The 14,711-nt window shown below is 32.3% G+C and overlaps 1 protein-coding gene across 1 annotated transcript in view; it reads right to left on the bottom strand.

Moving 5' to 3' along the window:
* Positions 1-14,711, bottom strand: part of LOC134716922 (angiopoietin-1 receptor-like) — a 116,597-nt gene that overhangs the window by 63,897 nt on the left and 37,989 nt on the right. The gene's annotated exons all lie outside the window — the stretch shown is intronic.

The raw sequence follows: 14,711 nt of genomic DNA on the forward strand, positions 1-14,711 counted from the left end.
GTCCGGGTAAGGTGATATAATGTCTTCCTTCGGAATGCTACCTTTTGAACTACCATGTTAAAAAATCCGGCTCAGGGTGTCGGTCTAGTACAAAACAGGGTATTCATATCACATTAACATGTTCTTGTACGAATATGCATATATCAATTTGCCGCTGGACCTCAGGAATCCACCCATAATCATCTATAGTTGAAACTGTGAAATATATGCACAAAACATGATAAAAGGCTGCACGTAAATGTAATGCACCGAGTTCAGCTTCATTCCATATATCCTTTAATCCATTTCGGGTGAAAGTGATGGGCGCTCGGTTTTCGAGTGGTTACATTGTCATTTCGGGGCCTTTTATAGCTGAATATGCGGTATGGGCTTTGATCATTGTTGAAGGCCGTACGGTAACCTATAATTGTTAATGCAGTCATACCATATCTTCTTTTTTATAAGTAGTCGAACTGCTGTATCACTAGCATGTCAACACTTAGGTGTGCGATTTCAAATTCCGCACGTGGCAGTTAAGCTCGATTCCAATCTTAATTGACCAGAATTGTCTGTTTTCCAAACGAAGGTCAGGGGATCTCTCCGGGCACTTCGGCTTTTCCACCAATATAAACTCACCGCCACGAAATAGCATGAAAGTGTTGAAAGTGGCGCTAAATAACAGTCAATCAATAATCCATACCGGTATGTTTATAGCCTCTAAATCTATATATTTGGTCTCACAAAGTCAATGTATGACATCAGTATACAGAGATAAAAAAATAACTATTTACAGTATATACAAAACAAGAGAGAGAGGTTTCAAAATTACTAAGCCAGCTCAGGAGGACAAACGCACGTGTTTATATAAAAAAAAATTATAAACGAACAAGCTGAAGTTGACATTTTACAGAAATCTTATACATCCTTCCTGTTTTCATGTTTTCGTACATGGCTATCGGATAAAAAAAAATTGTCATATTAAAATTCCCGTTTTAGTAACAACAATTCCCAAATAGTTATATTGTTTTATCATCTTAATGTTAGTATCATTGTAAGAAAATCTGAGATTTTTTGGCTTCCGTCCAAAAAAAAAACCACAAAGACTTTAATTTTGTCAACTTTCCTTTCAAGTTTCAAGCCTTACAATAATCGTGGAAAGCATTGAGTTGAGTCTGCAGGTCCTGTGCTGTTTCAGCCAACAACACCGTGCCATCTGCAAACAATATAACAAAACACTTAAGATATATTTCTAATTCTCTTTCCAGATCTTCTGGTATGGTTCTGTTAGTCCTATAATATTTTTAGTCACTAAGAAATTAATTTAGTCAATCAAAAGTAAATAAAATAGGAAAGGTTATAAGTTTTCTCCTTGTCTAACACCATTGTCACAAGCAAGCAAAGTATTCCAAATTATAATTACTACCGTGTATCATCGGTACAGCGGATATAGCTTTATAGGTACTTCGAAGCGTGAAAAACTATATACTGTACATTCATTTAACTATGCACCGTACAGAAGGATTCATTTGGTCAGCTATACACAACGCTTCTTGTCGGAATAAAATATCGAAAAATAAATAATGTACAAAATATTTCAATGCCAATTATTGAAACAGCTATACTTATTACGCACAAACAGTGGCCTTCTATCAGAAAAAGAGTTGCAATGAATATCGAATCATAACGGATGAGACAAGCGCCAACTTCTTTGACAAGTATTTGCACATGTTTTTAGTAAGGGTTCTTGTTTTGGGCAAATAATGAGACTTCTCTAATCACCACCCTACGACCAAATCATTTCTTTAAACAACAAATATGTTTAAATTGAATTGCACATTGATATAATGTAAACAAAACAAAGATTTTCGTACCGTGTCAGACGAAAAATCGATCACGACCCCTTGGTTAGTACCTATATCCGCTGTACCGATGATACACGGAGATGCCAGCGAGTGGGCAAGTGTTGATACAAAGAGTGATGACATATTAATAAGGTTGACACAGTAATGACAAAGTTATTCCTTTTTATTCTATTTTTTAAGGAGACGAAAAAGAGGAACAAAATGCAAAAGACGGGCGTCACCCCATTCATCTCGGTTGGAAAATAAAAATATTAAATACCCTAAATTGGAAAAAGTGTGGCAAAGTGTGATTTTCAGTATTTTTTTCCCCTTTTAACTCAATAACTGTATCGTCTACGTAAAATTCGTTGCCATTACCACAATGGGGAAAATCCGATGTAATCGGACGAAAAATTAAATCTTAAACACTTCATCAGGAATCAACCCCTTGCCTTGTATCACAGAAATCGTTGATGCTACTCCAAATCTGTTGACATACTAGTACTCATGTTTCAGAATTTTATTAGCAATTAAAAAATCTCCATTAAAATAAGTTGAAAATAAACAATCTGTATATGCCAATATGTGCTCATTCTCAATTTTATCATTGTTGAAGACCGTATGGTGACCTATAGTTATTAATTTCTGTGTCATTTGGTCTGTTGTGGAGAGTTGTCTCATTAGCAAAGATACCACTTTTTCTTTTTTTTTTATAATTACCCACATAGCCATTGCGCATTTCGCGGGCACTACGTCGACTAAGCTTTCAATCTCCGAAATTAAGTATTTTCTCACATAATTGGCGTTTTCTGTGGAAAAAGGATTGGTTCAAAGACAAATTAGATGTAAAAAAACACTACATGTAAACGTCATATCACAAATATTACTTGGTATGGTTTTAGAGAAGTTGCGGCTCAATGAAATCGGTCTCTTCCTTTAGTGGCATAGATTATATGATATACTAGATTTAATATCATTGTACATATTCAATACTACATTATACATCTTACCATTTACAGATTAATATTATTCAATAACATTTTATAAAACAAACCATCTCGCCATATTATGCATCAGTAGATAATTTTATAGCTATTGTTATGAAATATTGTTGAAACAGACTGTGATTTCAATGGTGTCTTTTGCAATGAATAGAAATAAGCAGATGTGGTATGAGAGCCACTGAGACAACTCTTCGTCCAAGTCATAATCTGTTAGAGGCAACAATTATATACCTGTACCAAGTCATGAATATGACAGTTGCTATCCATTTGTTTGATGTGTTTGGACTTTTGATTTTGCCTTTTGAATTTGGACTTTCCTTTTTGAATTTTCCTCGGAGTTCAGTATTTTGTGTTTTTACTTTTTATAGGTCATAGTACGACCTTCAACACGGAGACTATGCTTAAACCGAATAGCAAGCTATAAAAGGCTCTAACATTTATTATCATTTTCTCCACAGCCGGGAATTTCTTCAACTAGCTCCTGTATTAACTTATCTTGTTCTTCAACCGAAATGTTTGAAACGTTGATTTTGTTAAATTGCTTTGTCTCATTTTCCCTATAAATTGCACTTTCGCTAGCGATAGATACATATTTGAGCCGGGTTAATAGTTTACAGAAGCAGATCGGAATCAGTTATGACGTAGACAGTAATCATTCTAATCGTAATCATGTTCATTGACCATAACGACGATGAAAGCACATCATATAATGATGTTTCGACATCATATAATGAAGTAAACCTAACCACACAAGATAAGATTATAAGCACATAATATAATGACACAACCACATCATATAAAGATGTTTGCACGTAATATGAGGAAAACTGCACATCATATAAGGATATGTACACACCATATAAGGATCTTTGCACATAATATAAGTTCATTTGCACATCATATAATAATGTTTGCACATCATATAATAATGTTTGCACATCATATAAGAATGTTTGCACATCATATAAGTATATATGCACATCATATAAATATACTTGCACATAATATAAGTATATATGCACATCATATAAGTATGTTTGCTCATAATATAATGATGTTTGCACATCATATAAGGATATTTGCACATCATATAAGGATATTTGCACATCATATAAAGATATTTGCACATCATATAAAGGTGTTTGCACATCATATAATGACAAGTGCACATCATATAAAGGTAAAAGCACAGCATATAAAGGTTAATGCACATCATTTAAAGGTAAATGCACATTATATAAAAAAAAATGGTCATAACAAGACAGTGTTGGCGTTCCATATCTGGCGTACTAAATTATAATCCTGGTGTCTTTGATAACTATTGACTCTCTTAAGCTCACGTTTTTCATTGGTATTGTCCGTTTCCAATAACAATTAAACTGAAGACGGAGTATCGAAGCTTCGAACTTTTTATACACAATTATTGTTATCTGGACAATATAAAAAGTTGCTGTTAATATGCAGTGGTTTGCAGCATCTGCAATGCATCAATTGCATGTTCCAATGTTTCCATACAATTGATAAAATTAAGAAAGGAAATGGCGAATGTGCTAAAGCGACAACAACCCGACCATAGAGCAGACAACAGTCGGAGGCCACAATGAGTCTTTATTGTAGCGTAAATCCCCGCACCCGTACAAATATGTATAATAGTACAGTGATAATGGATGTTATACTAAACTCCGAATTATACACAAGAAACTAAAATAAAAAAATAATACATGACTAACAAAGGCCAGAGGCTCCTGACTTGGGACAGGCGAAAATTGCGGCGGGGTTTAACATGTTTATGAGTTGTTTAGCTTAATTATTAGGAATCTATTTAACATTATATATCAATTAACTTACATCAACACCAACTTCTCAAACAAAAAACATCCAAGTCAAGAATTAGCAGTCACTGACGAGTCTAAGAGTTGGGATGGGCAAATTTAAAAGTTGGGAGTCTTACAATTGTATTTTCTATCCGTTCTCATTTCACGTATACATATATATATATTGATAAATTTTAACTATAAATTAACTAAGATATATATTACCTGTCCAAGAGTTTTCCATGTCTTCGATAATTGTCCACGAATCATAGAAACAACAAAAACAATATCCGTATGATATTTGAGCTGAACATTCCAATAAAGATACAAAGTTACTGTTCCTTTGACAGCGATATGTTGGCAGGTTGATCTAATTGAATTAATATGGGCCCCTATTTTTTGAAAGACAAATAATTAAAAAAATGATAAACTTCTACATTCTACATAGTATCTGAACTATTCGAAGTGCAATAGAATTTACAGTACCAGAAGTTTTTTTCAAATGTTAAAACCAGGTTCAACCCACCATTGTTTTTCTTTAAAAAAAAACTGCCCTGTACCAAGTCCGGAATATGGCCATTTTTATAGTATAGTTCGTTTCGGTGTGTATTACATTTTAACGTTGTGTCGTTTGTTTTCACTTATTTTTTACTGTAAATATTTATATTATACTTCTTCGTTTCTGTGTGTGACATCGATAGACATCGATAGACATTTATATTTGCAGCAGTTGGATTAACACTTTTATTTTACAAACAACATCATACTAGATTGTGACGTATTGGATGTAATATTCTAATTGGATTACCGAGAAGATTTCCGGATAAAGAAAATATAAAAGATCGGACATATGTTTGGACAATTGAGTTGAAATTTCTTTTTGTGTAATACTTCTTGTAAACTTGTGTATAAAAAGAGTAGTTAAGGATGTAAAATTTTAAAAATCAAGAATTCAAAATTGTTTCGTTTAGCTGGAAAAGTATTACGACAGATCAAAAAGGCTAATAGGCCACGGAGCTACTTTTAAAGATATTTGATTTATAAAATAGGGCGGAAAAGGCTGACTCGGACTTTTACTTTATACTTGCATTGGTATAATTTGGGTCTCAAATCAAAAGAAACAAATCAAGAATCTGCTCAAATTTTGTCAAATGACCTTTTATGAGCTATTAAGTCTTAGGTTAATTGATAAATAGGAGTTATGGGGCAAACTATTTTACCTTGTATTGTATGGGAAAACACCAAGGAGTTCGAACATTTGACACTCATTCCAAAAACATCCTTAAATTTTATTATTGATTTGTGTCTTTTGTTGTCAACAGTTTGAAGGTGATTCTGGCCGTAACAGTGTGTACTGAATTATAAGTCTTGTTAATATGCATATACGATGGAAGAAAAAGCATATTAAAACTCTAATGAATAACACACCTTAAATCATCTTTAACTCAGATAATATCCATAGTAACGATTACATAAGTTATTTATCATGAAAAGATTAAGGGAAAATGTTTTCTTTTTTATAACCAATATTTTATTTTACGTAGCACTCATGTACTTTAACTTATTGTGTATATTCCATGGAGCTTTTATAACGTAATAATACGAGATTTAAAAGTAATAAAATATAATGACATTTTAACAAACTAAGTCAGCGACAGTTGTGAGTACATCGTTGGCATGAGTAATGAAGAATTATGTAATTATTGTGTGTTAATTCATAGATACTATCATGTTTTTTTGACTGAGGGTTGCTGTTTATAAGGAAGCATTCACACTTTGATTTCCCTGGTGTGATGTTGAAATCATTCCTTCGTAAATTTTACGGACGCAATAACGTGTTGGTTGATTGGTACAGACTATTCGGATGATAGCGAATATGTTCCAACTATTGTAACTTCGAACCCGTTCCCTTTTCCCCGAGGGTGAGCTACCGAATTAGACTTATTATCGGGTTTTTACTAACATCGGTGGAACAAGACAATGGATTTTCCAACTGATATCATCACCCCCCTCCCTTAAGCGCTATAAAACCAGATTCAATCCACCATTTTCTACATAAGAACATGCCTATTCCAAATCAGAAATATGACAGTTGTCATCCATTCTTTTGATATGTTTGAGTTTTTGATTTTACTAATACATAAGGAATTTTCCATTTTAATTTTTCTTCGAAATTCAGCAATTATTTTACTTTTGTTTTGTATTGTTGTTTGCCTGCATGTCTCATTTTCTTCTTTTTTAGCCATAACGTTGTGAGTCTATTTTCGACTTATGAGTTTAAATGTCCCTTTTTCATCTTTCGCCTATCTTTAAAAAGTAACAAATTCAGTCATTTTAATCACGGCGTTAAAATACAAGATTTTCTTTCACATATCAATTTATTTTCAGACAATGACTTAATATTTATAACAATTACAAAAATGATATCATTTATTAAATAGAGACCGCTCGAGTCAACATATGTTTCGGATATAGCAATCAGTTACTCAAGTTCATTGGATTGCCATCATAATGAACCATCCATTTTTTTGTTATTATCAATGCAGTACAAATAATTTATAGCACAGTTATAGGACAACTAATCGAAGAATTCAATAAGACAAAATATTCAACAAGTGACCGAACACCACATTAGTGCATGGATGGCTTTTATGTCCCGGGAAAATCAATGTACGTCATTGCAACCAATGTAATAAGCCTTATAAATGATAATAAAACAGAAATTGGACAATAAAGTATAAATAGTTTGTATAAACACAGTGTTTGATTCATTAACAATATATTTACCATTATCAAAAGCAGATACCACAGAGGTATTTCCGGTTGTTAGGGCAAACTCACAGCTACTCATACAGATGATTCCATGTGGCAACTTAAAAAGATTATTAAAGGATATTATGTAAAGCCGTTGCACTCCTAATGATTATGTTAGCATTGACCTCCAGTTATCTTGTTTTTAAAATAAATTCAATCAGGTGATATTAACCCATTTAGCCCTAGATAGAAATATACACCCTTCCCAACACGATGAAAGGTTTAGACTATCTGTTCTCAGTTTTTTGTTGTTATCAGTTGTTATTGATTGTGTATGTAAAAAGATGTTCCTCATGCTGCAAGTTTTATATCTCGCTTTGAAACACAAGTTGTTAAGTGCCATACATGTTTATATAATACGCATGTGTCCTAGTTTACTTTTCTAAATGCTTTAATTCTAATAATTCATTGACATTTCATAAATGTATACGATTTAAATGTCACAACATAATGTTTTTTGAGTATAATCTACATTTCATATCAGACATCATCGCATCTTTAACTATTTAACATTTAGAATAATAGATCAAGTGAGTTCAATGTATGTTAGATGAAACTTCAACACAGACATAATAATGTTCAAACTGTAAAAATAAGAAATGAGAATGTTTTAGTACTTACACATTCGTCCGCACAGGTTCTGCTTTGTTCAATAAACGTTATATTCCCACACGGTATGACACACTGAAATTGAAAAATGTGAGCTTTCTTTTAAATATTGAAAGTTGAGGGTATTTGTCCTTCCGTTATTGACAACACTGTAAAATAAATGTTGAAATTTAATAAAAAAAAAAACTAAGGTTAAAACTTCTTTAGCCAAAATATACCTAAGTTTAAATTATATTTTTTAAAGTCTTTTCTAGCTCTAAAGCTCTTCAACGGTTTCGGTTTTCCTGCATTCATAGCTTTGAAATTTTCGGCTTTTAACATTCCTGATGAAGGTTAATCATGGAAAGCACTTTGGATGCATGAACTTTAAAACATATTGTTTCATTTTTTTATAAATCTATTATATCAACTTCAAATATATCACATAACATAATGCAGACATGTTTTACTTAAAAATCATAGAATAGCTTTTACTAACAGAGAATAATTAAAATTATATGATAACAATTACAGAAAAATAACTTAATCGTAAATTACAGATATTTAACAAAACTCTTATCTAGTCATGTTTGTAAAAAAAAGTAAAAACTGGCATAAAAAGTTCTAACAACTTATTGCTAAAAATAACACCGAAATTTGAATAATAAATTAATATTGGAACAAAACATATCTATCATGAATCATGAAGAAAGGTAAGCATCGATAACTTCAGGCTTCTTTATAGTGTCAGAAAGCTGTGACCTCATTGTTAATCTAAGATTTGAATCATCATTAGAATTCATGACCAAATAGCAATGATTTTCGAATGAGTTTTCAAATTGTTGTATTATCTTACTCATTCTTGAATCATTTTCTAAAACAGTACCAAACTCATTTATCAGTTACCAGAAGTTATTCTGTCTATTGATGGACATGAGAATTCGATATTGCGTTCAACACTTGTGTTAGATAATGTAGGTATTAATATCACTTCACCTTCGACTAGATATTTTACCAACACTATCAATTGTTAAGTAAGGATAGTTGTTCCTAGTTCTCTGTTACAGAATATTTTCTTTGTACATGTAATCGATATGGCTTACTTAATTTGGGATTATTTGTTTAATGATAGTTTTTCACTACAATCTTATGTTTTATAGAAACTTCGAGCTTGAGGGAGTGTTCATAAAATAAATGTATTTGTTTTCGGGATAATCAAAATCCGACTAGTGATTATTCATTCTGTCGTTAGTATTTGTCTGGTTTCACCAACATACTTAGTCTACAAAAAAGTGCACTAAATTATAGAATCAATACAGATCCCCATGACTTCATGCATTGTAACAGTTGGTAGCCAAGTAACTATGTAAACCAAAAGTATTGAAGAATTTTTCCCACCATAGAACCAAAAATTTTTCCGAATTTTTTGGTACAAAGAAGCGATATTAAGACTGCACGAAAGTCGTTTTGAAGACATGGTTAAAGATGATTCTATATTTCATACAGCAGCTCTGAAAATTTGTTCAAAACCATGTAAAACTACCTTATTAACTGACAATAGAAATAGGAAGATGTTGTGTGAGTGCCAATGAGACAACTCTCCATCCAAATAACAATTTAAAAAAATTAACAATTATAGGTCAATGTACGGCCTTCAACACGGAACAACAATATATAAAGTGCACCAAAATAATCAGTGTAAAACAATTCAAACGGGAAAACCAACGGTCTAAGCTATATAAAAAAACGACAAACGAGAAACAGGTATAAATTACATAAACAAACGACAACTACTGTACATCAGATTCCTGAATGTATCGCCAGGTAGTAGGATAGTGAGGAGCGACTTTATATTTCATAAATTGAAAGATCTAGTTCAACACATCATGTAATTTCTAGACAAAGTAAACATGCATATATAAAAGATGAAGTAGCGACAAGATGTATCCCTAATTGTATAATCACTTTCCTTTACGTTATTGATACTTCAACAGCATCATACTGATGAAAATAAATAGAAGGATTGAAATAGGAAATCGTGCTACAGGTAACGACTACATGAAGAATGTTCAATTGGTTTTTTAATGATTATGTAATTAATGCGCATATTGTGCAACACATGAGGGCTTATAGCTGTAAATCAATCCATCACTTTTTGTGTTCAATCTCATCTTTATATAATGGCAAATGCTATATTGGTAACAGTTTCATTATTTAAACTACGTTAAGTTGGATAACTACGATCCAGAACAATGGATTGACAGAACATAGCAATGCGGGCCTCAATGTTCTAATTATTCCCTGAATAGTATAACAATATTCTAACAAGCGTAAAATAATTATTAATTTAATTTTTTGAAACGGATGGAATGGGGTATCAATTCCTTGATGGAATAAAAAATATTCTATGTTACAAGCACTTAATAAGTTCATCATAGATATCACGATAAAGAATAGAAATTACCAGTACTAGATTTTGCATTGAAACCTGAGTTTTGTCTCAAATTGTAAAAAAAACATATTTTCATTCCAAAGCAAACGCACACAATAATCCTACAATTTAAGATTCTAGTTATCATCATTATAAGACAATGTTAAATGGTTGTTATTAATATTTACCAACTATTTGTTCATAATAATCTAACACCTAGACATTACTATTGTGCAACCTTTTGGCTTCTTATAAGTTTTTAAATATGTTAAAAATACATTGAAAACAACTCACGAATGGGTTGATTGGTATAATGTTCAAATATAGAAACTCGTTACGAATTCTCTGTAATGCATCCTTGATATTGGAATACTTTTTGAACTTTATCGTATAATTCTGAAACTGGCGTTGGAATACTATATATACTAAACATAAATAACAGGATAGAAATTGTTTACTCAAGACGGGTATTTCGTCTTCACAAGACTTATTAGTGAAACCTTTATGAAATTCCGACAGCCATACCTCCATGCTTCAGATGGAACAGTACTTTAACAATGTTTTATAATGGTTCAATCCGAAAATATGAAAACCATGTAAAAAAACTAGGATAATTTCGAAACGTCACGAGGTCCTCCGAAGTGAAAACTATGCGTCTCCTGCAACGTATGCTATACCCGCAATATGACTCTAGACTATGTATGCACATCACGTAATAGATCATAATATGTTAGTTTACAGTTTACATCATCACAAAAACAAGGATTTAGTATAATTGCATACTAGACATCGTTAGAGATATAGGGGGAGGGTTGAGATCTCACAAACATGTTTAACCCCGCCGCATTTTGCGCCTATCCCAAGTCAGGAGCCTCTGGCCTTTGTTAGTCTTGTATTATTTTAATTTTAGTTTCTTGTGTACAATTTGGAAATTAGTATGGCGTTCATTATCACTGAACTAGTATATATTAGTTTAGGGGCCAGCTGAAGGACGCCTCCGGGTGCGGGAATTTCTCGCTACATTGAAGACCTGTTGGTGACCTTCTGCTGTTGTTTTTTATTTGGTCGGGTTGTTGTCTCTTTGACACATTCCTCATTTTCATTCTCAATTGTATCTCTCTGCTAAGTTATCTATTATAGGTCAGATTGCGACCTTCAACACTGAGCAAGCTAAAATAAAAGACCCGACATGACAAATGAATTAAGTTTTTTTTCTTTACAACACCCATGTTATTTAAGACATTGTAATATGAACGTGCACGATTGACATGTTTCAATTACAATATAAAACCAACGCACACTTTTGTATGGCAGTTCTGAGAAATTAAAACTTGGGAGCTTTGCCAGATCTTGTTATTCTGTTTCTTTGGGAGATGGTAATTTGATATTTGGAATAAAATACCTAATGGCATATTTACATATTTATCCTTTACTCTACAATATTCAATTAGTAATTAATGAAATAAAAGTGGGCGTCCATTTCATTTTAGTAACGTTTATAGTATTACATGTATCCCGAATTCAAAGGAAAGACGAATACATAATGTTAATAAATCACACGAAATAAAAGATTATACGATTTCTGTTCAATTAACACGTTGAATGAAACAACAATATATTGCATCTTAATTAAAATCACAAAGGGATTTAATGTTAAGACTTCAAAAAGCAAGAATATAAAACATATCTATGAAGAAGAAAAATGCAAATTCTTACAAACAGGTTTGCCGTTCATGTAATCCAAAGTAAAACAAAGAATTTGAAATGAATCAAAATAGCACATGGAATCATCTACTTCAAATCTTAAGAAAATGTTTTAACAAGGCATTGATGACTTAACATGTAATCCGAAAATATACGTACGTTTTCAACGACGAAAAACTAATTTACTTTTAACTATATACATCTTTGTAAAAAAAGTCGATTGTCCATCAAAAGAACATGGTCGAGATTAACATATAGTTTTATAAAATGTGCCAATAAATGTTCTCAAATTTTAAAGTCACCGACTACGACGACGGAGTTCAGGATACTTATTTCTCGTTTCCGTAAAGTTACAGATTCGACAATGATAATGATACACTTTTATTGATGTAAATTCAAAATTGATTTATAATTCCCCTGATTCGTTGTATGAATATTTATCCTCACCAGTTTCTGTGGTGTACCCTGTTTTACCACATTTGGTTAATGTAATCTGTTTTTCTTCACAAGATTCGGTCGTGTAATCAGTTTTTTTCTACTAATGATTCAGTAGTGTTATCTGTTTAACCACATTTGGTGGGTGTGATATGTTTTTCTTTACAAGATTCGGTCGTGTAATCTGTTTTTTCTACAAATGATTCAGCGGTTTTATCTGTTTAACCACATTTGGTGGGTGTCATATGTTTTTCTTCACAAGATTCGGTCGTGTAATCAGTTTTAATTAGGGTTATTTTTTGTCAATTTTGACAATTGAATCATCGAAATTATTACGTTTGTTATATATTCAATATAAAGATAAAAAAAAGTGGTTCGAATGGTAGTGATACAACTCTCCAACAAAGACCAAATGATGGAGCAATTTATAACTATAGATCACCGTAAGGCCACCATCAACACTAGTTTGAATGATGGAGCAATCAATAACTATAAATCACCTTAAGGCCACCACCTACAATAGTTTGAATGATGGAGCAATCAATAACCATAGATCACCGTAAGGCCACCACCAACACTAGTTTGAATGATGGAGCAATCAATAACTATAAATCACCGTGAGGCCACCACCAACACTAGTTTGAATGATGGAGCAATCAATAACTATAAATCACCTTAAGGCCACCATCAACACTAGTTTGAATGATGGAGCAATCAATAACCATAGATCACCGTAAGGCCACCACCAACACTAGTTTGAATGATGGAGCAATCAATAACTATAGATCACCGTAAGGCCACCACCAACACTAGTTTGAATGAGGGAGCAATCAATAACTATAGATCACTGTAAGGCCACCACCAACACTAGTTTGAATGATGGAACAATCAATAACTATAGATCACCGTAAGGCCACCACCAACACTAGTTTGAAATCGTCCATATATGTCAATCCCTAAGATATATATTTATATAGGACATACATAGATATAGGAGGATGTTATATGAGTGCTCTTCATTCAAATAACAATTTTAAAAATATACAATTATAGGTCAATGTACGGCCTTAAACACGGATCCTTAGCTCACACCGAACAACAAGCTACAAGGGCCCAAAAATTACTAATGTAAAACCATTCAAACGAAAACCCAACGATCTAATCTATATAAAACAAACAAGAAACGAGATACACGTATCAATTACATAAACAAGCGGCAACTACTGTACATCAGATTTCTGACTTAGGACAGGACTGGTGCAAAACATATAGCCTTCGTACATTAGTGAGTTTTCTTTATTTTGAAGTCCCTGAGATAGATAAGATATAAACAATCATTGAAATGAGAGTTATTGAGAGACATAAAATCATTCCTATATGTTAAAACAAACTTTAAGAACTTTGCAAAACGCTTTTTTTCTTTTTTCTCTGGATGAATTCCACCTAAACGTGCACAAGAATAAGCAAGAAAGTAGGTGTACACAATTGTTATATCAACTGTGTGCTGAATTAATAATCCATCATATAAACTCAGCAAATATAATTTGACGTTCAGCAATTTCTGGATATCATTTTTGATGTATTCTTTTGGTTGAAATCACAAATCTAGGTGTGTATATTTTCGTTGACTCTTATTGCATAGAACAGATGTAAATTTAACGTGCAATTGAACAAACATTAAACATTTTGAATTTGAATATTTGAGGAATCTTTTCTTTGCTATATGGAAACTTGCAAATAAAACAATTCAAATACGTTTTCCTTTGTATTTCTTTATCATGTTGTATCATATAGCGCATAATACCTTTTAAAGCCTTGGCACTGGGATAAGTATACTTTAAAATCGGTTGTGTTTTGCTAAACTGTGTTATATTGTAGACCAAGAGGACTACATTACTTAAGATTATCTCATTTAAGAATACAAAACTCCTAATTGGGGAAAGGATGACCGGGTATACACTCTATTCATTTACCAAACAATACATCGAATAAGTCACACTTTGATCTGTGCTTACATGAATACACAAGAACAATGCCTGCAAAGTCGAATGGAAACGTATTCGCAAATACTATTTATATAATATATGTGTAGATGTTTTGA

This window comes from Mytilus trossulus, chromosome 4 (assembly GCF_036588685.1).
Source record: "Mytilus trossulus isolate FHL-02 chromosome 4, PNRI_Mtr1.1.1.hap1, whole genome shotgun sequence".
Classification (NCBI taxonomy): Eukaryota; Metazoa; Mollusca; class Bivalvia; order Mytilida; family Mytilidae; genus Mytilus; species Mytilus trossulus.